Source organism: Heterodontus francisci, chromosome 2 (genome assembly GCF_036365525.1).
Source record: "Heterodontus francisci isolate sHetFra1 chromosome 2, sHetFra1.hap1, whole genome shotgun sequence".
NCBI lineage: Eukaryota > Metazoa > Chordata > Chondrichthyes > Heterodontiformes > Heterodontidae > Heterodontus > Heterodontus francisci.
Genome location: NC_090372.1, coordinates 179,757,441 through 179,784,971, shown reverse-complemented (window position 1 = coordinate 179,784,971; position 27,531 = coordinate 179,757,441). Strand labels below are relative to the sequence as shown.

General features: G+C 46.1%; 1 protein-coding gene across 3 annotated transcripts in view; it reads right to left on the bottom strand.

Annotated features, from left to right (window-relative positions):
• The window catches only part of jcada (junctional cadherin 5 associated a), a 253,287-nt gene that overhangs the window by 95,725 nt on the left and 130,031 nt on the right, over positions 1 to 27,531 (bottom strand). For 2 of the 3 annotated variants that reach the window (XM_068014296.1, XM_068014287.1), the window contains exon 2: positions 13,880 to 14,001. The exons of the other annotated variant lie outside the window; for it this stretch is intronic. The gene's annotated coding sequence lies outside the window, so the exon portion shown is untranslated. The remainder of the gene's footprint in view (positions 1 to 13,879; positions 14,002 to 27,531) is intronic. 3 annotated transcript variants of the gene reach the window in all.

Below are 27,531 nucleotides of genomic sequence, written 5' to 3'. Positions count from 1 at the left end.
ATATGCTTAGCTACTTTAATTATTGGGAGAAATGTGTTTTAAATCGAACTGTGTTTTGATGGCATTAGATTAGCTACACACTTTATATACAGCTTAATTGCCCCCATGTCCGTGGCTAAGTCAGTAATATTGTCAAATGTTCATGGTGCAACATGTCAGTGCTTATCCCTGGCTGGGTGTCATTGGGATAAATGAGGAAGCAGTCTCCATGGGCCTGAATGTTTGTACTGAGGTTGGAAACATGGCGCCTGATCATTTCTGGATCCCAACCCTGCTCCGTGGCAGCGTTGTGTTAGCAACGCTATCTTTAAGTGCAAAGGGCCTAATTGGTTAGGGGACAAGAGTGGCACCCAATTAGTGGTATTGGGACTCAGTGAAGGAGGGCCCTTTGAACAGGGGAGAGGCAGCCATGGCTGGGCTTGCTGCTCACTGAAGAAATGGAGCAGCAGGGATCATCCATGAAAAGCGATGGAACAGGCAGGCGTCCACGGGCGGCCCCAGAATGGTGTGACACCTCCCTCGCAGTATTAACGGAGGCTGTCAGCAACAGGACAGGTATCTTCTTCACACCATCTGGGAGAAGGAACCCTCTGAGGAAGATAAAAAGGCATGGATGGAGGTGGCAAGTGAGGTCAGCAGCAGGAGAGTGGCCCAGAGGACTTGGGTCCAATGCCGCAAGCGGTTCAATGACCTCCTAAGTTTTGGAAAGGTGAATAGCAAGTGACTCCCAGGTGACAGGTGACGAGCTTTGTATGCAGCAGAATGCAGGAGGACTGGACTCACAGAATGTCCATAGGTCTCTGTAACTTTGTCAGATCAAGTGGCCAGTTATATCACTGAGATGGCAGTCACCCTCACAAATGGGGCATCACTGAGGAGCAGACCAGTTCATGTGTATGTCATGCTGGAATAGGTGAAGGAGGGCATTATACTCACGAGTCTTCCTCTCCTCATCCTGCAGGAAAGGAGAGCCCACAATTCCCACAAAATGGGTGGTGGTGTGCCCAAGCTGCACCATCTAACACAAATGGAGGAAGCATTGCTGGATATTGCCAGTTTGCTGATGCACCAGTCCTGTGGGTGATGGGAGGCTGAGATCAGCAGGGCCATTTGATAGCTCTATCTTGAGGTGAAGGGCATGGAGGAGGCTTCTACCTAATGCGTGCTTTGGCTCTTTGACCAATCTCTACTATGGGATTGCTGGTGCTGGGGGCATATGATGAGTAGGCCGAGTTCTCATAACCATCCGCTTGTGTCTCCCACAAGGCCAGCAGTGATGGGGGACCACAGTGCCAAAGGACAAATGTTGCTGTCCTCCTTGGCAGCGGCAGAGCTACAGTACCATCACATCATTTCTCAGCACCTTCCATCAGCCCAAACACACTCATGCCAGTCGCCCTACAAACTAGATTAGAAAGGGGAACACTGGGCAAACCTCACATCACAAATGAGCAGCAGGAGGAGGGTGAGGCAGAGTCGCCTGTGGGCGGTCTCCTTTGGAGGACAGAGGACAGACACAGCAATGCTTTGTTGTGCCTCGGGTGTCACAAACAAGGAGGATCTTTTATTTATTTAATTTTATTTATTTAGAGATACAGCACTGAAACAGGCCCTTCGGCCCACCGAATCTGTGCCGACCAACAACCACCCATTTATACTAATCCTGCATTAATCCCATATTCTCTACCACATCCCCACCATTCTCCGACCACCTACATACACTCGGGGCAATTTACATTGGCCAATTTACCTATCAACCTGCAAGTCTTTTGCTGTGGGAGGAAACCGGAGTACCTGGCGGAAACCCACGCAGACACAGGGAGAACTTGCAAACTCCGCACAGGCAGTACCCAGAACTGAACCTGGGTTGCTGGAGCTGTGAGGCTGTGGTGCTAACCACTGTGCCGCCCTTGAGAATCAGAAGCATATAATTTCTCATTTGTTGTGAGGCCTTAAGGAGCCATGGGTATGCAATGGAGGAGTCCATGCAGTGCATGTGCTTTGTCATGACTCAGGGATTCAATCACATGAGCTCCTTCAGTGAGAGATTAAGCAACCTCTTGGACAGCCCTATGCAGCACCACTCTGAGTGGTTGCAGGAGCAGTGTGCTTATAGGCACAGAAAGAGTGAGACTCTCTGTAGCATTGTGTCGCTGATGGCGCTGAGATGCTTGGAGTGGATGCCAGCTGTGACCCAGTCAGTGCCTCTTCCAGCATCCAAGGGTGCCAGGAAAGGACTGAGGTTTTAAATGATTACTTTTCATCTGTGTTCACTATGGAGAAGAATGATGTAGGTATAGAGATCAGGGAGGGGGATTGTGATATACTTGAACATATTAGCATTGAAAGGGAGAAAGCATTAGCTGTTTTAGCTGGCTGAAAAGTGGATAAATCCCCAGGCCCAGATGAGATGTATCCCAGGCTGTTATGTGAGGCAAAGGAGGAGATTGCAAGGGCTCTGACACAAATTTTCAAATCCTCTCTGGCCACAGGAGAGGCACCAGAGGATTGGAGGACAGAAAATGTGGTACCATTATTTAAGAATGGTAGCAGGGATAAACCAGGTAATGACAGGCCTAATGACAAGTCTAACATCAGTGGTTGGGAAACTATTGGAAAAAATTCTGAGGGACAGGATTAATCTCCACTTGGAGAGGCAGGGATTAATCAGGGATAGTCAGCATGGCTTTGTCAGGGGGAGAGTGTGTCTAACTAACTTGATTGAATTTTTTGAGGCTGTGACGAGATGTGTAGATGAGGGTAAAGCAGTTGATGTAGTCGACATGGACTTCAGTAAGGCTTTTGATAAGGTCCCGCATGGGAGATTGGTTAAGAAGGTAAGAGCCCATGAGATCCAGGGCAATTTGACATTTTGGATCCAAAATTGGCTTAGTGGCAGGAGGCAGAGGGTAATGGTCGAGGGTTGTTTTTGCAAGGCCTGTGACCAGTGGTGTACCGCAGGGATCGGGGCTCGGATCCTTGCTGTTTGTAGTGTACATTAATGATTTAGACATGAATATAGGAGGTATGATCAGTAATTTCGCAGATGACACGAAAATTGGTGGTGTCGTAAATAGTGAGGAGGAAAGCCTTAGGTTACAGGGCGATATAGATGGGCTGGTAAGATGGGCGGAGCTGTGGCAAATGGAATTTAATCCTGAGAAGTGTGAGGTGATGCATTTTGGGAGGACTAACAAGGGAAGGGAATATACAATGGATGGTAGGATCATAGGAAGTATAGAGGGACAGAGGGACCTTGGTGTACATGTCCATAGATCACTGAAGGCAGCATCACAGGTGGATAAGGTGGTTAGGAAGCCATATGGGATACTTGCCTTTATTAGTCGAGGCATTGAATAAGAGCAGGGAGGTTATGCTGGAGCTGTATAAAACGCTAGTTCGTCCACAGCTGGAGTACTGTGTACAGTTCTGGGCACCACACTATAGGAAGGATGTGATTGCACTGGAGAGGGTGCAGAGGAGATTCACCAGGATGTTGCCTGGGTTGGAGCATTTCAGCTATGAAGAAAGACTGAAAAGGCTAAGGTTGTTTTCCTTAGGGCAGAGAAGGCTGAGGGGAGATACGATTGAGGTATACAAGATTATGAGGGGCATTGATAGGTTAGATACAAAGAAACTTTTTCCCTTAGCGGAGGAGTCAATAAACAGGGGGCATAGATTGAAGGTAGGGGCAGGAAGTTTAGAGGGGATTTGAGGAAAAATTGTTTTCAGCCAGAGGGTGGTTGGAATTTGGAACGCACTGCCTGAAGAGGTGGTAGAGGCAGGAACCCCCACAACATTTAAGAAGTATTTCGATGAGTACTTGAAACACCATAGCATACAAGGCTACGGGCCAGGTGCTGGAAAGTGGGATTAGAATAGTTAGGTGCTTGATGGCTGTCACAGACACGATGGGCTGAAGGGCCTGTTTCTGTGTTGTATTACTCTATGACTCTGTGACTCTATGAAGGAACCTTTGGCCCCTTGCCACCTCTGGCTCAGGTATCCAGAGGCTCAGGCTAATTCCCTGGGGACAAAGGTTCAAATCCCACCACAGCAGCTGGTGGAATTTAAATTCAATTAATTCATAAAAAATCTGGAATTGAAAGCTAGTCTCAGTAATGATGCTGCAAAACTATTAATTGGAGGTGCATAGGTTTCCCGTTCACACCTGCCCGGCATCCCTTTCAAAGTCGCTTCGCATTCCAGAGGTGGCGGGACCGAGTGCTGCCTTTTGGGAACACGATTTTCAAATCATGCATTCACCTGCTCCCACAACCACCAGCAATTGAAAATTCAGCCCCATGTCTCCAGGTCATGTTGCCAAGGAGCAGCATGTAAATGAATAAGAGGAGTGTGCAAAGGGTGGACATTTGGGGGAGTCCTGAGCATGGTAAGAGGAGAAGCCACTGGTAGAGATGCTCAGGTTATGATTGAGAGATAAGTGTGGAAAAACCAAGGACAGTCACACCAAGCTAGACTTTGGCGGAGAGACCGAGCACAGAGTTTTGTTAGAACGGCCTTCAAGGGAAGAGCCACCACCCACACCTTATAAAACCACTGACACATAGAGACGGTGGGGGTAGGGCCATGACCAGAGACACTGAACATTGAAGTTCCAATGTATCAGGCCTTCTTAGGGACTCAGTATATTGTTAGTTTAGATATGGCAGCTGATTGACTGAACAACATGTCGATTTGGAACTTGCCAGACCCTGATTGAGGCTTGAACCGCTGAAGATCTCTGGAAAATTTTGTATTAAAGATTAAGAAGACCACAGGGGGATTGAACAGTTATTCAAGGGGTTGAGGAGGTGGTCCTTACATAACCACTCCTGGAATTCTTTGGCTGGATTCTCTGGCTTCCTCTGCAGAGGAATAAGGCCTGTGGGAGGGATAAGAATTAAGGGACCTCTCCCCGACTTCGCAAATGCAGAGGTCAGGGGTGGGAGCACAAATTTTGAGGCAAGGATTTTTTCATGCCCACCAGGAATTAGCATTATTTGCTATTGGGTAGGTGGTACACAAGATTGCAGTGCCTAAGCAAAGGTAGATATGTCAGGTATAAAGTGCCGGGACATAGACCTAGAAGAGCCACCACGCTGCAGAAAAAGCACAGTGCAGAAGGCAAAAAAAAGGACAGTGTTATGACCAGGTGAGAAAGGGGTCTAGGGGTTCCATCTCAGTATAACTCTATGACTAAGATGGGGGAGACCCTGTCTCGGCCCCCTGTCAGACCCCCATTGCTATTTCACGGTGGGCAGCCAATCAACTGGAGACCCTGCAGTACCGAAGAAAGGGAAGACCCCGGAACAGGAAAGTGGGGTCGGGGTTGCTGGGACCATTCGGGCAAGCTCTGGCAACTGGGTGGAGGTGGGTGGTTAGTGAGGGTGGGAGGGAGGAGTCTTCCTGGGTGGGGGTGAGTTGAGTGGTCATTGCTGTCAGGGGGGCCTCCGGGGGCCCTAGATTGCCCCCAAAGGAAGGAGTCCCCGACTCCACTAGGAAGCCACCAGGTCTTACAATAAAATCAATCAATTTCAATAAAATCAGAGTGGAGGCAGGAAGAGGCCCTTAAGTGGCCATTTTGTTTAGCCCCCTACCTCTGTGCCTATCTCCAAGGGCAGAATAAAATTCTAGCCGAAGAGTTAGCAAGGTTAGGCACACCTCTCACCCTCTCTCAAATTCATCTCATAATACTCCTCTCACCTTTCTCCCAACATTCTCAACTATTTCCTTCCCTCCACCACATCCTTTCTTATACACAGCTTTGTCTCTTCCCTGCCTACTTCCTTCCCACATTAAAATCAACTGTTCACTGTTTGGGATGTCTGGCGGTTGGCAAGAGGGGCTACAATCCTAGATTTGCTTGAAAATTTTGGCTGTATGACGTTTGAAATGCTGCTGGTGCTCCATTGCTCCTTCTTTTTTTTTTCTTCTTCTTCTTCTTTGCCCTCCTTGTCTCGGGAGACAATGGGTAAGCGCCTGGAGGTGGTCAGTGGTTTGTGGAGCAGTGCCTGGAGTGGCTATAAAGGCCAATACTAGAGTGACAGACTCTTCCACAGGCGCTGCAGAAATATTTGTTTGTCGGGGCTGTTACACAGTTGGCTCTTCCCTTGCGCTTCTGTCTTTTTTCCTGCCAACTGCTAAGTCTCTTCGACTCGCCACACTTTAGCCCCGCCTTTATGGCTGCCCGCCAGTTCTGGCGATCGCTGGCAACTGACTCCCACGATTTGTGATCAATGTCACAGGACTTCATGTCGCGTTTGCAGACGTCTTTAAAGCGGAGACGTGGACGGCCGGTGGGTCTGATACCAGTGGCGAGCTCGCTGTACAATGTGTCCTTGGGGATCCTGCCATCTTCCATGCGGCTCACATGGCCAAGCCATCTCAAGCGCCGCTGACTCAGTAGTGTGTATAAGCTGGGGATGTTGGCTGCCTCGAGGACTTCTGTGTTGGAGATACGGTCCTGCCACCTGATGCCAAGAATTCTCCGGAGGCAGCTTAGATGGAATGAATTGAGACGTCGCTCTTGGCTGACATACGTTGTCCAGGCCTCGCTGCCGTAGAGCAAGGTACTGAGGACACAGTTCCGAAGAAGGGTCACTGACCCGAAACATTAACTCTGCTTCTCTTTCCACAGATGCTGCCAGACCTGCTGAGTGATTCCAGCATTTCTTGTTTTTGTTACTGAGGACACAGGCTTGATACACGCGGACTTTTGTGTTCCGTGTCAGTGCGCCATTTTCCCACACTCTCTTGGCCAGTCTGGACATAGCAGTGGAAGCCTTTCCCATGCGCTTGTTGATTTCTGCATCGAGAGACAGGTTACTGGTGATAGTTGAGCCTAGGTAGGTGAACTCTTGAACCACTTCCAGAGCGTGGTCGCCAATATTGATGGATGGAGCATTTCTAACGTCCTGTCCCATGATGTTCGTTTTCTTGAGGCTGATGGTTAGGCCAAATTCATTGCAGGCAGCTGCAAACCTGTCGATGAGATTCTGCAGACCCACTTCAGTGTGAGATGTTAATGCAGCAACGTCAGCAAAGAGAAGTTCCCTGATGAGGACTTTCCGTACTTTGGTCTTCGCTCTTAGACGGGCAAGATTGAACAACCTGCCCCCTGATCTTGCATGGAGGAAAACTCCTTCTTCTGAAGAATTGCTCCATTACATCTAAAGTGACCCCCTGACTGTATAATTGCAGAAAACAGTTAGTGTTGCTGGACAAATCACACCAATGTGCATTTATCTTATTATTCCCTTCCCTTTGGTAGAACAGATGTGTTGATGCTAATTAAGGCAAGAAAGACCATAGCTTTGATTTCTTGCCCATTGGAGGGGAATATTAGGATGGAGCAATGCGATCCCAGCACAACCCTATTTCCTCCCTGTTAAACTTTAACATACAGAAATCAGATCATCGATGAGGCTCTCACAAAATGCTGATAGAAGCCTAAATTGACATTGTAATGCCACAGTCTGATGACATCCTCACTGTGACTTAAATTTAACTGGAAGTGAGGGTGAAGCCTAAGCTGCCGACTCCGGAAGATAAGTGCTAAAGATTTGTCTGGCTGCCATGTAAGAGGTGGCCCAACAATATTCTAATGTGGCCCTGCCATTAAGACCCATTAAGAGCTGCAGGGCCATGTCCCCAGCCTTGCCAGATTCTTCGCTCGATTACGGGCTTACCTGGAACTTCTTGGACTCCTTGTTAATAAAAGGGCCATTATGTTGCTCATTTTAAAAAATATTTACATATTGCACCATAAAGTCAGTTTAGCCGTTCGCTAACATAACTCTCATGTTTTCTCAACAACTCAGCCACACATGATTCCTAGGCCAGTTGCCTGCTCTTTGCCCATCTTTTCACACCAGGTGGAATGTCGTCTGATCACTGAGCTTTCTATCATATTCAGCTCTAATTCTCAAAGGATCTTTATTCTCTTCTCATAAATGCGATGCACAGAACCTTTAGGTGAGAACCTGCACTGATATACCAAGCAAACTAAGATGCCTCTTCCTCAACAGAAACAGGCCCTCCAAATAACTGAAGTTGAGGCCACTGAATAGGGAGAACTTGGTGACTTTATGTCACCCCAGAACTCAACTTCTTCTGCTTGTTACCATTTTATTTTTTTCTTATTTCCAAAATATACTTTATTCATAAAAATCTGTAAAAATTACATTGCTAAACAGTTTCAAACAGCACCAAAAAATACAAACATTGCAAGGGAGATCAGTTTCCTTCAATACAATCATGAGTTGCCTCACAACCCTTCCATTTCATTTGTCATGCCATTAACATTTTTACATTTTACAGCAAATGAAAATTTTTCCGATACTGTTCGAGGGGTTTCCCATGGATTCAGCCCCTCAGTTCAGCTTGGTGGGGGGACCTTACAATGTGGTCTTTCCCCATTGAGCCTTTGCTGCGGCTGCCCCAAGCTTTAGTGCGTCCCTCAGCACGTAGTCCTGGACCTTGGAATGTGCCAGTCTGCAACATTCGGTCATGGACAACTCTTTGCGCTGGAAGACCAGCAGGTTTCGGGCAGACCAAAGGGCGTCTTTCACCGAATTGATAGTCCTCCAGCAGCAGTTGATGTTTGTCTCGGTGTGCGTCCCTGGGAACAGCCCATAGAGCACAGACTCCTGTGTTACAGAGCTGCTTGGGATGAACCTCGACAAAAACCACTGCATCTCTTTCCACACCGGCTTTGCAAAGGCACATTCCAGGAGGAGGTGGGCAACCATCTCTTCCCCACCACAGCCACCGCGGGGGCATTGCGCGGAGGGGGCGAGACTTCGGGCGGGCAGGAAGGATCTGACTGGGAGGGCCCTTCTCACCACCAGCCAAGCTACATCTTGGTGCTTGTTTGAAAGTTCTGGTAATGAGGCATTCCGCCAAATGACTTTGGCGGTCTGCTCGGGGAACCATCCGACAGGATCCCCTGTCTCCTTTTCCCGTAGGGCCTTGAGGACATTCCGTGCAGACCACTGCCTAATGGATTGATGGTCAAAGGTGTTTTCCCGCAGAAATTGCTCCACGAAGGATAGGTGGTACGGCATGGTCCAACTGCATGGAGCGTTCCGCAGCAATGTGACCAGGCCCGTCCTTCACAACACCGGGGACAGATAGAACCTCAGCACGTAGTGACACTTGGAGTTTGTGTACTGGAGGTCTACACACAGCTTGATGCAGACGCACACGAAGGTGGTCATCGGGATGAGGGCCACGTTGGGTACATTTTTCCCGCCCTTATCCAGAGGTTTGAACATCGTGTCCCTCCGGACCCGGTCCGTTTTAGATCCCTAGATGAAGCGGAAAATGGCTCGGGTGACCGCCACAGCGCAGGAGTGGGGTATGGGCCAGACCTGCGCCACGTACAGCAACAACGTGAGCGCCTTGCACCTGATGACCAGGTTCTTACCCACAATGGAGAGAGATCGCTGCCCCCACATGCTCAACTTTTGTTGGTACCTTGGCTGCTCGCTCCTCCCAGGTTTTGGTGCACGCCCTGGCCCTTCCGAACCATATCCCCAGCACCTTCAGGTAGTCTGACCTGACGGTGAAGGGGACAAAGGATCGGACAGCCCAGTTCTCAAAGAACATGGCCTTGGTCTTGCCGTGGTTAACTTTGGCTCCTGAGGCCAGTTCGAACTGGTCGCAGATGCTCATCAGTCTGCGCACGGACAGCGGATTAGAACAGAAGACGGCGACGTCATCCATGTACAGGGAGGTTTTCACCTGAGTGCCTCCGCTGCCTGGGATTGTCACCCCTCTTATGCTCGCATCCTTCCTGATAGGCTCAGCAAAGGGTTCAATACAGCAAACAAAGAAGACCAGGGAGAGAGGACAGCCCTGTCTGACTCCAGACTGGATCGAGAAACTTTCCGATTCCCACCCATTGATTGAGACTGCGCTACTGATGTTTGTGTAGAGCAGTTTGATCCAATTGCAGATTCCATCCCCAAACCCCATTTTGGAAAGCATGTCCATCATGTAGGTGTGCGATATCCTGTCAAAAGCCTTCTCCTGGTCCAGGCTGATGAGGCAGGTGTCCACTCTCCTGTCCCGTACATAGGCGATTGTATCCCTGAGTGCTTGTTATCATTTTATATTCATTCATATCTGCCTCTCTGCTGCCAAGAACCATTTAGGCCTTGTTACTGGGGTCACAGCCTTGGTACCGGGGTCACAGCCTTGTTACTGCGGTCACAACCATTGCCCTTTCGCTGAGCAGAAATCTTCCATGATGAGAATTCTATCATCAAGGGGTAGGGTGGGTGTTGCAGGAAGTAGTCCTATCATATCAATACCCATCAAGCTCTCCAAACCCCATATGCATAAGCTCACAGACATCCCTCTTTGGGGAAATCACATAGGGAGAGTTAGGAGAGAGCACAAGTTGAAGCATGCGTATCGATATATCGATATGGAGGAGCAAGCTTAGGTGGCATCAGACACAGGAACAGGAGTTGGCCATTCAGCCGCTCAAATCCCTTGAGGGACTGATGAGCAGCGAGACGAGGTACTGCAGGTTAGGGTCAGCTGCTCCAGGACTCATGGATTCATACATTACAGAGGCTGCATACCATGCTGCAGTTATTAATTAGCAGAAGTGCTTCATGAAGTCCTTTCACAGCATTTCCAGCAGTCCCTACATGGGATGGAAGAGAACATCCAGTAGCAATGCTATGGCATCTGTCAGAGCGTTTGGGGAACCTGCTGAGAATACCATGGAGTAAGTTGCACTCCAGTTATCCTGTGAGGGAGTTCCTAAGGGCAGAGGTCCCAAGTGCTGATGTAGTTTAGCTTGCCAAATTCATGTCTGGCTCTGTTCAGACCCCAGGCTCCAATTTGTGCCTGATTACACAGAGGCTGTGGATTGACTTGATAGCATCCTGATGGCAGATTTTATGCTCTTTAGTGCTGGTCAGGGTTTGTTCTACGCAGATCCCCGATTTTCTGCAAGGGCAGCCAATGTCTGTGTGGTAGGAGAAAGGAATGAGGACTTTATCTCTCAGAATCAGCAGCAATCTGCCCCTCCTAACCAGCATCGTCAGGGAACCGTTGCAGAGGCAGGAAACAGGAGCAGCCAACTACTGTAAGTCTCAAGGTGCTGGCAGTGGTGCCAGGATGATCTCATGCATACAGTCACTGGGCATTATCCATCGGCTGGGTGTGCCAGGAGGAGCAGCTGGTCACCACACTGAGGTGGCACCTAGAAGGAGCTACAAAAGAAATGTTGCAAGTCTTTAGGGGGCTAGGACTTTCTCCAAGTTTAACTCCTGCTCGTTCAGTGATGCAGGGAGTGCTTCGCTGCTGGAGTTTCCATGCTGGCCAGTGGCAATCTCCCTCTGTATGATAGAATCTTACAGCACAGAAAGAGGCCATTCACCCCATCATACCTGTGCTAGCTCTTTGAAAGAGCTAGCTAATTAGTTCCACATCCTGCCCCATCCCCATAGATATGCAATTTTTTCCCTTCAAATATTTACCCAATTCCCTTTTGAAAGTTACTAATGAATCTGCTTCCTCCACACTTTCAGGCCGTGCACTCAAGATCACAACAACCTGTTCAGTAAAAAATTCTCCTCATCTCCGCTCTAGTAGTTTCACCACTTATCTGAAATCTGTGTCCTCTGGTTACCAACCCTTCTATCAATGATAAGATTCTCTTTGTTTACTTCATCAAAACTCTTCATAATTTTGAACACCTCTATTAAATCTCCCTTTAACCTTCTCCCTCTAGTTTCACCACATAACTAAAGTTCCTCATCCCAGGTACTTTTCTTGTAAATCTCTTCTGCATCCTCTCCAAGGCTTTGCCAACCTTCTTAAAGTTGGGTGCCCAGAATTGGACACAGTACCCCAGCTGAGGCCTATAACCAGTGATTTATAAAAGTTTAGCCATAGAGTGGAGTTACTGCAGTGAGCCTGCTCTGTATATATGATGATCTGTATTTATGCAGGAAAATGGGAAAGGATCACAGCAGGGTCAAGGTAGCAGGCAGAAGTACCACTTGTCCCGCATCTGAGAGCCATCTTACCTTGGAGGAAAATCCAGCCTTCAATTATTTTCTCAAGTCAATTTTCAGGATTATTATTGAAACAATACAAGTGTCAATAACAACACCAACTTACATATATATTTAATGTGCAAAATTCCCAGGGCATTTCTCAGCTGGAGTGGGAGTTTAGGAGGGATGAATAAGGCATGGGATAAAGGATGGGATTGGAGAATTATTTTAAAAGGTGAGAGAGAGGTGCCAGGTGTCAGGAAGGCGTTTCAAAGAGCACCGTCTAGCAGCTGAAACCTTTCCCACCAATAGTGGGATGGAGGGATAGTGGGATGTGCAGGAGAGAGAATAATTCAGGAGCAGCTTGCATTGATGAGCTGGAGTGAGATCATGGAGGAACATGAAGCAAAGGACAAGAATTTTAAATTTAAGCTCTTGGGAAGAGAGTGTGATAGATGAGGAAGGGTAGGATGTAAGCATTGAATTCTGAACAAATTGGAGTTTGCAAAATGAGTAGGAAGGAAGGCCAATAAGAGAGAGCATTGAAATAATTGAGTTTGGAAGTGCCACGGATTTTATCAATGTGGGCGTTGGGGTACGGTAGGGGCAGAGGCAGACAATGTTGCAGTGTGGAAATAAGTGTTCTTGGTCGAATGAGTATGGGACTTGCAGCATTGCTCAGGGTCTAACAAGACCATGGAAAAGGAGTGGAGATAGTTGTCGAGCAAACAGAGTTTATAGGAACTACTATGAACAATGGCTTCATTGTACAGAGGAAATTGCAGCTCATCTAAGATTTGGATTTGGTCAAACGGTCTGACAGTGCTCAAGTGGCTGTGGGACTGAGCATCATTCACATACATATGAAAGCTGAGCCCATGCCTAAGGATGATGTCATTGGGGGGCGGGGGGAGGGCGGGCAGCATATAGACGAGAAAAAGCAGACGCCAAGGATTCATCCTTGGGAGACATGGAAGTTAGGAATGGAATTATGTAAAGGTAGCTCTAGGGAGCTGGATAATGGCAGGAAAATGATGGGAAAAGTCTGGGCAAATGTGTCAAACTCTGTGGAAACACCAAAGATGATAAGAATGGCATGGCTGTGCCTGTGTTGTGTTTCACACACACACACAAAACTGTAACAGGGCTGAACGAAATAAGGGGGGGAGGGGAGAAAGAAGGAAACGGATAAAAGTCAGGAGTCAGGAACATTGACTCCTGTCATACAGACGAGACAATGGGTTAAACAGCTGGCTATTAGGCTTTTTGAAAAGTTGGAAATAAGTTAAAAAAAAACTGGTGGATGATCCAGAAATATATATTTACAGTGTTCTATCTTTTTTGCAAACTAAGGCTGCTTTCATGTTGATATTATAATCTGCCATCCATGGGCTGGCCCTGATAGCGTATGTTATTAAATCTGTTTCCTGTAGCCCAGCGGCTGATGAACAGGCAATTTTACCTGAATCTGAATTAAAGGACTAACATGAAAACAGCTGAAGAAATGCTTGATATCTTGGTGCATTCTTACAAATTTAACGATGAAAGTTTTAAGGATTCAATCGTGAGTTAGTCGTGGGGTGAGGGAGGATTTAATTAATGTACTAAGTGTAATGAAATTGTGTGCACACTTGAAATGAACAAACTTATGATTTTATTATATGGTGCTATCCCTGGCCTCCCAGTGTCCAGACAGTATCAGAATGGTGCTCAGCTTAGAACCTTAGAACCTCCAGGTATAGTGAGTGCCTGTGGCAATTGCTCTGTATATAGGGTCTCCTGTGCCATTACTGTCAAATCTATGTGCCCCCCTCCCTCACCCCAATTCAACATAGTTTTGGGAAGTTATGGCTCACCTGACTGGTAGTTTGGCTGCACATTGTAATCCATGGAGTGCGGTTAGATAGAATTTCCATATTCATACAATCAGTCGAATTACCCTTTCTACATTCTTGAGTTGTATAATCATTATCCAAATCTGTAAAATAAGAATTCACATGTGGTTTCTTGTGTAGCGAGATATTTGTGAAGTAACTTTCTGTTCTGGATTTTCTTTCTCGCTCCCCTGAAGACATTAACTTAGACAGGGTTGGTGAATGCAGACACAGTGGGGGGAGTGGGGAGGAGGAGGAATGAGGTGTTAAGGTTTTGGCTATTTTCCACCCTTCTTACCAAAGATACTTCAGTGTCAATATTGTAGATTATTCTCGAATGAGCTGTCAGCTCCTCACAACCTTTGCAATACTGTCACTGGCTCTGATATCTAGGTATGTGGAAAACCCTCCACTGACTAAGACTCATATCTGTCACAGAGGAAAATGGTCATGGTCGTTGAAGGCCAAACATCACAGACCTAGGACATCATTTCAAAGTTCATTCATTTTAAGTTTAGTTTATGGTCTCCTGTGCCTGGAAATCCAAAATAAAAACAGAAAATGCTAGAAATACGCAACAGGTCTGTGGAGAGAGAAACAGAGTTAATGGGCTGGATCTTATCCTGCCCTTGGAGACAGGAACGGAGGGTGGGGGTGGGGCACACAAAATGGCAGGGGTGGCATGGGGCAGTGTGCACAATGTTGTCCTGCCCTCATGCCATTTTGTCCGCGCCGGTGAATTTGGAGGACAGCCCTCCCACCCAAGGCCAGTTGAGCCACTTAACTGACTAATTAAGGGGCACTTAAGGGCACCTTTTCGCCTCCGTTCTCATTTCACAAACATCAGAGGGGCCCGCTGCCGCATGGAGACACCGTCAGGTCTCACCTGGTGGCCTCCTGGTGGGCTTTGGGGGGGGTTCCCTCCTCTGGGCTGGCGTCGGTGACCCTGATTCCGCTTACCTGCATCCTGGGGTCTCCTCCATCTTTGCCACTGCAGTCCTTCTGCAGTACTGGCTGTAGCCACTGTTCCTAGTAGCTCTGCTGGAACTGCTGAGCTGCTGGCCCTCTGATTGGCCAGCAGCTCTGGAGGTGGGAGCTTGTCTCTTAAAGGGATGGTGGGCAGTTAATTGGCTGCCCACCATGGAATTCCACCAGGGGGTCTGACAGGGGGCTGAGGTGGGGTTTCTCCCCTCCCCTGTCTTCCGGCCCGTCACTGAGATAAAATTCCAGACAATACTTCATGTCAATGACCTATTGTCAGAATGTTCTGATGAAAGGTCATCGACCTGAAACGTTAACTATGTTTGTCTCTCCACAAGATGCTGCCAGACCTGCTGAGTATTTCTAGCAATTTCTGTGGCTATAACGTGACAACCCATTTAATTCACTGCTTATTGGGCAATATTTGACTCCACTGTAATTCCTATGTTGCTTCCAAGATTGCTTTTAATTTTTTTAAATGGTGTTAAATCAACACAGTGTTAATTTGTTTTGGCCTTAAAAATGGCTGAGAATAGTATGATAGACATTGGAGTGGAAGGACACTGCAAAAGTGTATCAGCACCACTTAGTGCAAAGGACCCTACGTGCAGTAACTGTACCTCAATGTTTTAATGGAGCATCAGGCAAAGGGTTAAAGATAATCTGAAGTTTATGAAAACACAAAATATGCTGAGATTCAGTGCGGTTGTCCTACCCTAGTTCAACAATAGAGATGTCACTTTCTAACCTCATTCCTCTTGCTTGTTTGTTTTGCTGAAATGACCAGATTGCTTGGTGTGTGACTCTAATGTGTAAGTTCATGCATTGCCCTCAGCGCATTGTACCTGTGAAAATGTCTGTGCTGGTGCCAAGTCCTGTTCTATCAGCAGAGCTTTGACTGTCACTGTCTCTGTAGCTGGAGTTCATTTGGTGTGTGGGGAATACAGAGCAATTCAGTTAATTCAGTTTGTATTCTTTAATTTAAATTTAAAAACTCAATGATCCTTTTCTTGCAGATATCACTTTGCAGCCTGCCCCTCTCCACTCTTGCCTAATTTACAGATGATATAGATGATCTGAGCACTACATAACATAGACTGTGAAATGTAATGCTATTTAGGAAGATGCATTGAGCAGCTGAGCCCTGAAACTCTGTTACTATTTCGCCGCCATTTAAATTCCAGTCAATGAACAGCTGCTGTGAAGAAACCGATGCAGAGACTGTTAATTTAATCAGTCCCTGTGAAGTTACACATGTGACTGACGTTTGCTCAGAAACAAAAGGAATTAGCAGAAGAAAACATTATGAAATGAAACCAGCACCACAAGCGTTTGGCAGCTCTCAGCTGAGTTACTGGATAAAATGACTCACCCCGTGGCAGACATTGGGAGAATATTGCAAGTGTTTTGGTATGTTTACAAAACACAATAAATGGAGAAAGAATAAAATGAACTATTTGATTTCCCAATTTTATCAGCAAGAACTGAAGCCTCAGTGGTGCTTGGTATCAGCTCCATTCCAAGCAGATAGAGTGAGTCATGGGGCTGGGGTGTATATGCAGTTGTCTGAAAACAGTTTAAGCACACTTTTTGAGCATTGCTGGCAGTAACCCAATTGAGTTTTTTTTTTATTCTTTCATGGGATGTAGGCGTCGCTGGCAAGGCCAGCATTTATTGTCCATTAATATTGCCCTTGAGAAGGTGGTGGTGAGCTGCCTTCTTGAACTCCTGCAGTCCATGTGGTTTAGGTACACCTACAGTGCTGTTAGGAAGGGAGTTCCAGGATTTTGATCCAGCGACAGTGAAGGAACGGCGATATAGTTCCAAGTCAGGATGGTCTGTGGCTTTGGAGGGGAACTTGCAGGTGGTGGTGTTCCCATGCATCTGCTGCCCTTGTCTTTCTAGGTGATAAGAGGTCATGGCATTGCAAGGTGCTGAGGAAGGAGGCTTGGCAAGTTGCTGAGGTCCATCTTGAATATGATACACACTGCTGTCACTGTGTGCCAGTGGTGGAGGGAATGAATGTTTCAGGTGGTGGATGGGGTGCCGATCAAGTGAGCTTCTTTGTCCTGGATGGTTTGAGCGTCTTGAGTGTTGTTGGAGCTGCACCCATCCAGGCAAGTGGAGAGTATTCCATCACAGCCCTGACTTGTGCCTTGTAGATGTTGGACTTTGGAGAGTTAGGAGGTGAGTTACTCGCCGCAGAAATTCCAGTCTCTGACTTGCTCTTGTAGCCACAGTATTTATATGGTTGGTCCAGTTAAGTTTCTGGTCAATGTTAAACCCCAGAATGTTAATGATGGGGGATTCAGTGATGGTAATGCCATTGAATGTCAAGGGGAAATGGTTTGATTCTCTCTTGTTGGAGATGGTAATTGCCTTGTAGTTGTTGGCGTGAATGTTACTTGCCACTTATCAGCCACAGCCTGAACGTTGTCCAGGTCTTGCTGCAAGTGAACAGAGTTTCAGTATCTGAGGAGTTGCGAATGGTACTGAACACTGTGCAATCATGTTTAGTTTTGTTTATAGATACAGCACTGAAACAGGCCCTTCAGCCCACCGAGTTTGTGCCGACCATCAACCACCCATTTATACTAATCCTACACTAATCCCATATTCCTACCACATCCCCACCGGTCCCTATATTTCCCTACCATGTACCTATACTAGGGACAATTGCTAATGACCAATTTACCTATCAACCTGCAAGTCTTTGGCATGTGGGAGGAAACCGGAGCACCCGGAGGAAACCCACGCAAACACAGGGAGAACTTGCAAACTCCACACAGGCAGTACCCAGAATTGAACCCGGGTCACTGGAGCTGTGAGGCTGCGGTGCTAACCACTGCGCCACTGTGCCACCCCTATCATCAGCAAACATCATCACTTCTGACGTTATGATGGAGGGAAGGTCATTAATGAAGTAGCTGAAGATAGTTGGGCCTGGGGCACTACCCTGAGGAACCCCTGCAGTTATGTCCTGTGGCTTAGATTTTTGTCCTCCAACAACCACAACCATCTTCCTTTGTTCTAGGTATGACTCCAACCAGCGGAGAGTTTTCTCCCTGATTCCCATTGACTCCAGTTTTGCTAGGGCTTCTTGGTGCCACATTCAGTCAAATGCTGCTTTGATTTCAAGGGCAGTCACTCTCAGCTCACCTCTTGAATTTAGTTCTTTTGTCCATGTTTGCACCAAGGCTGTAATGAGGTCTGGAGGCGAGTGGCCCTGGCGCAACCCAAACTGAGTGTCAGTGAGCAGGTTACTGCTGTTTAGGAGTTGTTTACAGGCCGCCAAACAGTAGTGGTAGTGTAGGGCATGGTATTAATCAGTAGATTACAGAAGCATGTAGCATGGGTAATACAGTAATCATGAGTGACTTCAATCTGCATATAGACTGCGTAAACCTAATGAGAACTAATGCTGTGGAGGACAAGCTTCTGGATTGTGTTAGAGATGGATTTCTAGAGCAGTATGTTGAGGAACCAACTAGAGAACTGGCTACTTTAGATCTAGTATTATGTACTGAGAAAGGGCTAATTAACAATCTTGTTTTTAAAGAACCTTTAGGGATGAGCGACCATAATATGATAGAATTTTACGTTATGTTTGAAAGTGAGGTAGTTCAATCTGAAGCTAGGGTGATAAATTTGAACATTGGAAATTATGAAAGTATGAGGGGCAAATTGGCTGAGGTGGATTGGGAAAATACATTAAAAGGTTTGACAGTACATAGGTAATAGATAGACTTTAAAGAATTATTACATAGTTTACAGCAACTATACATTCCTTCAAGGCACAAAAACCCAAAAAGAAAAGGCAGTCAACTGTGGCTAACAAAGAAAGTTAAGGATTGTATAAGATTAAAAGAAAAAGCCTATAAAGTTGCCAGAAATAGTAGTAAATCTGAGGATTGGGAGTATTTTAGAATACAGCAAAGGAGGACCAAGAAACTGATAAAGAAAGGGAGAATAGAATATGAATGTAAACTAGCAAAAAAACATAATAATTGACTGTAAAAGCTTCTATAGGTATGTAAAAAAGAAACGTTTGGCTAAGACAAATGTGGGTCCATTATAGACAGTCAGGAGAATTTATAATTTTTTAATTCATTCGTGGGATGTGGGCATCACTGGCTAGGCCAGCATTTATTGCTCATCCCTAATTGCCCTTGAACTGAGTGGCTTGCAAGGCCATTATAATGGGGAATAGAGAGATGGCAGAGAAGCTAAATGATTATTTTGTGTCTGTCTTCACCGAGGAAAGTACAAGAAATCTCCCAGAATTAGAGATCCAAGGGACTTGGGAGAATAAGGAATTGAAGGAAATTAATATTAGTAAGAAAGTTGTATTGGAGAAATTCATGGAGCTGAAGGTTGATAAGTCCCGAGGATCTAATATTCTATATCCCAGAGTGTTGAAAGAGGTAGCTATGGAGATAGTGGATGCATTGGTGATCATCTTCCAAAATTCTATAGAATGGTTCCAGCAGATTGGAAGGTAGCAAATGTCACCCCACTATTTAAGAAGGGAGAGTGAAAACAGGGAACTACAGCCGTAGTAGGAAAAATGCTAGAATCTATTCTAAAGGATGTGATAAATGGACACTTGAATAATAATGATCTGATTGGGCATAGCCAACACAGATTTATGAATGGGAAATCATATTTGATGAACCTGTTGGAGTTTTTTTTGAGAATGATACTAACAGAATTGATAAAGGGGAGGCGGTGGACATGGTATACTTAGATTTTCAGAAGGCTTTTGATAAAGTCCCCCACAGAAGGTTGGTTAGCAAAATTAAAGCACATGGGTTAGGAGGTAATATACAGGCATGGATTAAGGATTGGTTAACAGGCAGAAAGCAGAGAATAATAATAAATGGGTCATTCTTGCGTTGGCAGGCTGTGACTAGTGTGGTACTGCAAGGGTCAGTACTTGTGCCCCAGCCTTGTTCCTGGGATGGCGGGGCTGTCCTATGAAGAGAGATTGAGGAAACAGGGTGTGTATTCTCTAGAGTTTCGAAGAATGAGAGGTGATCTCATTGAAACCTACAAAATACCTAAAGGGATAGACAGGGTAGATGCAGGTCAGATGGTTCCCCTGGTTGGAGAGTCTAGAACCAGGGGATACAATTTCAAAATAAGACAGAGCCACTTAAGACAGAGATGAGGAGAAATTTCATTACCCAGAGGGTTGTGAATCTTTGGAATTCTCTACCCCAGAGGGCTGTGGAAACTCAGTCATTGAGTATGTTTAAATCAGAGATTAATAGATTTCTAAATATCAATGACATAAAGGGATATGGGGATTGTGTGGGCAAAAGGCATTGAAGTGGATGATCAGCCATGATCATATTGAATGGTGACGCAGGCTCAATGGGCTGAATGGCCTACTCCTGCTCCTATGTTCCTACGACAGCATGGCTTCCCAGTCCTTCCTATCCTCTGTCACGGAGGTTTAGATGACAAAATGTGGGAGAGTCTGGACAAACCGTTAACTCTGGACAAGCTGACAAAGGCCACCAGGTCCTTTGAGACGAATAAAACTTCTGCAAATGACTATTTACCAGTTGAATTGTATTCGACTTTGTGAGACTGGATCATCCCAGGACTGCTGGAAGTGTACGAGAGTATGCATCTGGCCAGCAGCATGTCAGAACCCATGAGGAAAGGCATCATCACCCTCATCTACAAGCAAAAGGAGGAGAGGGAGGAAATCAGAAATTGGCAGCCTATTTCACTGCTTAATGTGGGCTGCAAAATTCTGTCCATAATCATCGCCAATCAGGTCAAGTCTGTCTGAAGTTGGTGGTCCACTCTGATCAGACCTGCACTGTACCCGGCAGGAAGATCTCTGATAGCCTTGTGCGACTCAGGGATATGATCACCTACGTGCGGGACAGCAGGGTGGACAACTGTCTCATCAGCTTGGACCATAAGAAGGCTTTTGACCGAATATCTACTGATTTGTTGGCCATGCTGTCCAATATGGGGTTTGGGGAAGGAATCCACAATTGGATCTAACTGCTATACATGATCAGTAGAGCAGTTTCAATTAATGGGTGGGAATTGGAAAGCTTTCCAATCAAATCTCGAGTCAGGCCAGGCTGTCTTCTCTCTCCTGTCTTGTTCATGTCTTGTATCGAAACCTTTGCCGAGTCCAGGAAGGATGCGGACAATCCCAGGCAGTGGAGACACTCAGGTCAAAACCTCCCCGTACATGGACAAAATCACTGTTTGGATCACTTTTCTGCTTGGATCCACTGTGGGTTCACAGACTGATAAGCATCTGTGACCAGTTCGAACTGGCCTCAAAGTAAATCAAGGCATGAGTGAGGACAAGGGAACTGGGCCAACTGATCCTTTATCCCCTTTACTATCAGGTCAGACTACCTGAAGGTGATGGGGATATGGTTCAGAGAGGCTGGGGTGTGTGCCAAAAACTGGGAGGAGTGTATAACCCGGGTCAAACAGAACCCAGGCATGTGGAAATGATGTTACTTCTCCATTGTGAGTAAGATCCTGGTCATCAGGAATGAGGTGCTCTTAGTGTTGCTAAACGTGACGCAGGTCTGGTCCACACCACGCTTTTGTGCCGCGTGATCACCCGAGCCATCTTCCACTTTGTCTGGAGATTGAAAATGGACCATGTCCAGATCTTAAGATTATCACACAGGCCCCCACCTGCCAAGAATGAGGCACATTAATTTCGCCACATAGACATTAAATTTCGAATTGTTGCTGGGAAGAAGAGAAGGCCTATTACAAGGGCTGGAAGACTGGCTGGAAAGACATTTTTGCATATTAACAGACAGTACTTGAAAGGACAAAAGGGTTATTCCCTGCTCCAATTTAACCCACAATGAATCTTTGATCACCAGATATTGTGTGTAGAGGAGACATTCCAAGGTCTGCTAGGACAAGACAATGCACAAGGGCCAGGACTGGTTAGGTGAGCTGGTCACATGACTAACTGGCCATTGCAGGTTTTTTGAACTTGCCACAGAGAATTTGAACTCAGAAAGCTCTTGGATCCTGAACTGAAGCAGACCTCCTCTCCTCCTGTCTGCTCCTATCTCTTTCTCATGGAACTGAAACCCACTGAAGTCACATGAACCCCAAGAGAGAAAAGTCTCCTACAGGGAACAAGGTTTAAGAGGAATACTGGGCCCCAATGAAAAGCAAGATCTACCTACAATCAAGGACTATACAGTGAGCTCGAGGACCCGTAACAAAGAAACTCTACAGATATTGCCTCAAACCTCTCCTCTTTATTTTTCTTCTGCTCTTTTCTGTCTCTATTTGCACGTGTGTATCGCTAGCGTGGGTGCGGCGTGTATCCGTAGGTGTTAACCGAATTAGAGTTTTAAGTTTAAGTTTAATAAATTTCACCTTTATTCTTTAAAGCTAAGAAAGTCTGTTTATGCTTGTTTCTTTACCTTATAATTGGAAAGCAGTGAACAAAGATTCACCAAGGGGGAGCTAAAAACAGTATGTTTAAAAAAATAAAACCCTATTACAGTAAGACCAGGTGAAGGCTGAAATAGAACCCTAGACCTCTTCTTCACCTGGTCGTAACAAGATAAAGGGAGGAGAAATGTACCCAATGTTGTCTTTGTCCTGATGGCCACCTTTATGTGCAGCTGCATGAAGCTGTGCATAGACCTTCAGTATGCAAATGCCAAGTGTCACTGCGTGCTGAGGTTCTATCTGTCCCTGGTGTTGTGAGGGATGAATTTGGCCATGTTGCCGCAGAATGCTCCATTCAGTTGGACAGTGCACTACCTTTCCCTTGTGGTAAAGGTTGTGCAGAAAAACACGTTTGATCACAAGTCCAACAGGCATCTGTCCACACGCAATGTCCTCGAGACCCTGTGGGAAAAGGAGATTGTGGATCCTGTTGGATGTTTCCATGAGCAGACTGAAACTCATTTCACAGATTGCCTAATTTCCAGAACTTTCAAACAAGTACCAAGATGTAGCTTGGCTGGTGATGAGAAGAGTCGTTCCCGCCAGATCCTTCATGCACGCCCGGAGTCTCAACGTCACCGAATGCTGCCCTCAAGGTGGCTGTGGTTGGGAAGTGACCATCGTCCATCTCCTTCTGGAATGTGCCTTTGCAAAGAAGATCTGGAAAGAGATGCAGTAGTTTTTGTTGAGGTTCATCCTGAGCAGCTCCGCAACATAGGGCTCTGTGCTCTACGGGCTGTTCCGAGGGATGCACACCAAGACAAACATCAACTGCTGCTGGAGTACCAACAATTCGGTGAAAAACACTTTTTGTTTTTCCTGAAACCTGCTGGTCTTCCAGAGCAAGGAATTGTCCATGTCCAAGTGTTGCAGATTGGCACATTCTAAGTTCCAGGACTTTGCTGGGGGACATACTAAAGCTTGGGGCAGCCACCACAAAGGCTCAATGGGGAAAGGCCACAGTCCAAGGCCCTCCTACCATATTACACCAAGGCGCTGGAACTTGCGTAAAACTGCTCGGACTATATGTTTGACATGAAATGTATATTGTAAATATAACCTGTAATTTTAAGTGTAGTGAGGCACCTCAGAGTGCCAGATACTGTACTGAAAGAAACTAAACTCTATTGCACTTTATGCAATGTATCTTTTTACAAATTTTATGAATAAAGTACATTTTTTGAAAAAAAATCAAGTGCATGTCAGTGGGCTCTTCAACAATGGGGGAATGAGAGCACTGGTACATTCTTCCCCTTTGCGAACTCAGGAAGCCAAGGTCAACTGTAGAACCTTTACTAATACTGCAACTATCATGAGCTGACTCAGTACAGGTGCGGCCTCAGATATATTACCTCCCATGGTCTGAACGACTCAGCTATTTACCTGATAAACTTACTTAGCCATCAGAGTAGCTACAAAACTTTTAACTTCAAGTTCTAACTTCTGCAATAACATGAGCCAGAAAGATTCAAAGAGAGTTATCCTGGATAGAGCTACTGAGGCAGGATAAATGTCTCACACTATTTTGAGTTTGTACCACCTGCGGTATAACTCCAGCCTTACAATCATCAAAGAGGTGACTTTCTGTCCTATTTTGTACAAACTGGCGAGGCTGCATTTAAAAGCAGGTACCAGAAATGAAAGCACTGCTTTTTAACTCGTTGACCCCAATTTTAACTCTAGCCTAAATGCAGCCTAAATTTTGGCACAGTACATGGAATGTAGGACAAATATCGATACAACTTCTGGAGCTTATGCCCTCTCCCCAAAATCCTTCTGCTATTTTACATTTCTCTTCACTTTCAAAATGGAATCAGTGAGGTTTAGAGCACAGACTGGAGGGTTAGTGAGGGGGGCCATTCAGCTCATTGCATTTGGGCAGAATGTTTGCTGGAACAATCTGAAACCAATCCCATTGCTTCACTCTATCCTCATAGTCTTATGTTTTTCTTTGCTTTACATATTTATCTAATTGTCCTTAAGAGAAACAATGGTGTTTTTCTTAACCACTCCCTATGGCAAAGTCAGCCATGCTCTAACAACCCTCTGTGTAAAACAAATTCTCCTAGACTCTTTCCTCACTCTCTTAATAATAATTTTACATTGATAACCCCTTGTCATTGGCTCCCCAGACAGAGAAAAAAGTATTTCCCGACTCACCCTAATGTCTTCTTGTCATGTCGTTACATCTTCCCTTGCCTCTGCCCCACGCAGGCCCTGGCTCAAAAAAAAGTTGGGTGTAGCATTTTAGAAGGATTCACAGGCTAAACAAAGCCTGGCAGGGACTGTGATGTGTACTCGCCTTCTGTGGCCTTGCATTCACCCTTGATTTTACTTCATGATTTTAGAAATCTCTGTTAAATCTCCTCTTAATTTTCTCCTCTGCAGTGGAAATAGTCCCAGTATCTCTTCTCATAAGCCTTAGAATTATCTTGGTGAAATCTATATAATATACTCTCGGTGGTTTTCATTTTCATTCTATAATGGAATAAGAACAAACAAAGAACAAAGAACAGTACAGCACAGGAACAAGCCATTCGGCCCTCCAAGCCTGCGTCGATCTTGATGCCTGCCGAAACTAACACCTTCTGCACTTCCGGGGCCCATATCCCTCTATTCCCATCCAATTCATATATGTGTCAAGATGTCTCTTAAACATCACTATCGTATCTGCTTCCACCACCTCCCCTTGCAGCAAGTTCCAGGCACTCACCACCCACTGTGTAAAGAACTTGCCTCGCATATCCCCTCTAAACTTTGCCCCTCGCACCTTAAACCTATGTCCCCTAGTAACTGACTCTTCCACCCTGGGAAAAAGCTTCTGACTATCCACTCTGTCCATGCCGCTCATAACTTTGTAAACCTCTATCATGTCGCCACTCCACCTCCGTCGTTCCAGTGAAAATAATCCGAGTTTATCCAACCTCTCCTCATAGCTAATGCCCTCCAGACCAGGCAACATCCTGGTAAACCTCCTCTGTACCCTCTCCAAAGCCTCCACGTCCTTCTGGTAGTGTGGCAACCAGAATTGCACGCAATATTCAAAGTGTGGCCTAACTAAGGTTCTGTACAGCTGCAACATGACTTGCCAATTTTTATACTCTATGCCCTGACCAATGAAGGCAAGCATGCCGTATGCCTTCTTGACTACCTTATCCACCTGCGTTGCCACTTTCAGTGACCTGTGGACCTGTACGCCCAGATCTCTCTGCCTGTCAATACTCCTAAGGGTTCTGCCACTTACTGTATACCTCCCACCTGCATTATACCTTCCAAAATGCATTACCTCACATTTGTCCGGATTAAACTCCATCTGCCATTTCTCCGCCCAAGTCTCCAACCGATCTATATCCTGCTGTATCCTCTGACAATCCTCATCATTATCCGCAACTCCACCAACCTTTGTGTCGTCCGCAAACTTACTAATCAGACCAGCTACATTTTCCTCCAAATCATTTATATTTACTACAAAGAGCAAAGGTCCCAGCACTGATCCCTGCGGAACACCATTAGTCACATCCCTCCATTCAGAAAAGCACCCTTCCACTGCTGAACTCTGTCTTATATGACTGAGCCAGTTCTGTATCCATCTTGCCAGCTCACCTCTGATCCCGTGTGACTTCACCTTTTGCACCAGTCTGCCATGCGGGACCTTGTCAAAGGCTTTACTAAAGTCCATATAGACAACATCCACCGCCCTTCCCTCATCAATCATCTTCGTCACTTACTCAAAAAACTCAATCAAATTAGTAAGACACGACCTCCCCTTCACAAAACCATGCTGTCTCTCGCAAATAAGTTCGTTTGTTTCCAAATGGGAGTAAATCCTGTCCCGAAGAATCCTCTCTAATAATTTCCCTACCACTGACGTAAGGCTCACCGGCCTATAATTTCCTGGATTATCCTTGCCACCCTTCTTAAACAAAGGAACAACATTGGCTATTCTCCAGTCCTCTGGGACCTCACCTGTAGCCAATGAGGATGCAAAGATTTCGGTCACAGCCCCAGCAATTTCTTCCCTTGCCTCCCTCAGTATTCTAGGGTAGATCCCATCAGGCCCTGGGGACTTATCTACCTTAATGCTTTGCAAGACACCCAGCACCTCCTCCTTTTTGATAATGAGATGACTGAGACTATCTGCACTCCCTTTCCTGATGCAAAGTACTCATTTAGCAACTCGCCCATTTCCTCTGGCTCCACGCATAGATTCCCATCTCTGTCCTTGAGTGGGCCAACCCTTTCCCTGGTTACCCTCTTGCTCTTTATATATGTATAAAAAGCCTTGGGATTTTCCTTAATCCTGTTTGCCAATGACTTTTCATGACCCCTTTTAGCCCTCCTAACTCGTTGCTTAAGTTCCTTCCTACTGTCTTTATATTCCTCAAGTGCTTCATCTGTTCCTAGCCTTCCAGCACTTACAAATGCTTCCTTTTTCTTTTTCACTAGGCTCACAATATCCCGTGTTATCCAAGCTTCCCGAAACTTGCCAAACTTGTCTTTCTTCCTCACAGGAACATGCTGGTCCTGGATTCTAATCAGCTAATGTTTGAAAGTCTCCCACATGTCAGATGTTGATTTACCCTCAAACAGCCGCCCCCAATCTATATTCTTCAGTTCCTGCCTAATATTGTTATAATTAGCCTTCCCCCAATTTAGCACCTTCACCCGAGGACTACTCTTATCCTTATCCACAAGTACCTTAAAACTTATGGAATTATGGTCACTGCTCCCGAAATGCTCCACCACTGAAACTTCGACCACCTGGCCGGGCTCATTCCTCAATACCAGGTCCAGAATGGCCCCATCCCTAGTTGGACTATCTACATATTGTTTCAAGAAGCCCTCCTGGATGCTCCTCACAAATTCTGCCCCATCCAAGCCCTTAGCACTAAGTGAGTCCCAGTCAATATTGGGGAAGTTAAAATCACCCACCGCTACAACCCTGTTACCTTTACATCTTTCCAAAATCTGTCTACATATCTGCTCCTCTACCTCCCGCTGGCTGTTGGGAGGCCTGTAGTAAACCCCCAACATCGTGACTGCACCCTTCCTATTCCTGAGCTCCACCCATATTGCCTCGCTGCATGACCCCTCTGAGGTGTCCTCCCGCAGTACAGCTGTGATATTCTCCTTAACCAGTAATGCAAATCCCCCACCCCTTTTACATCCCCCTCTATCCCGCC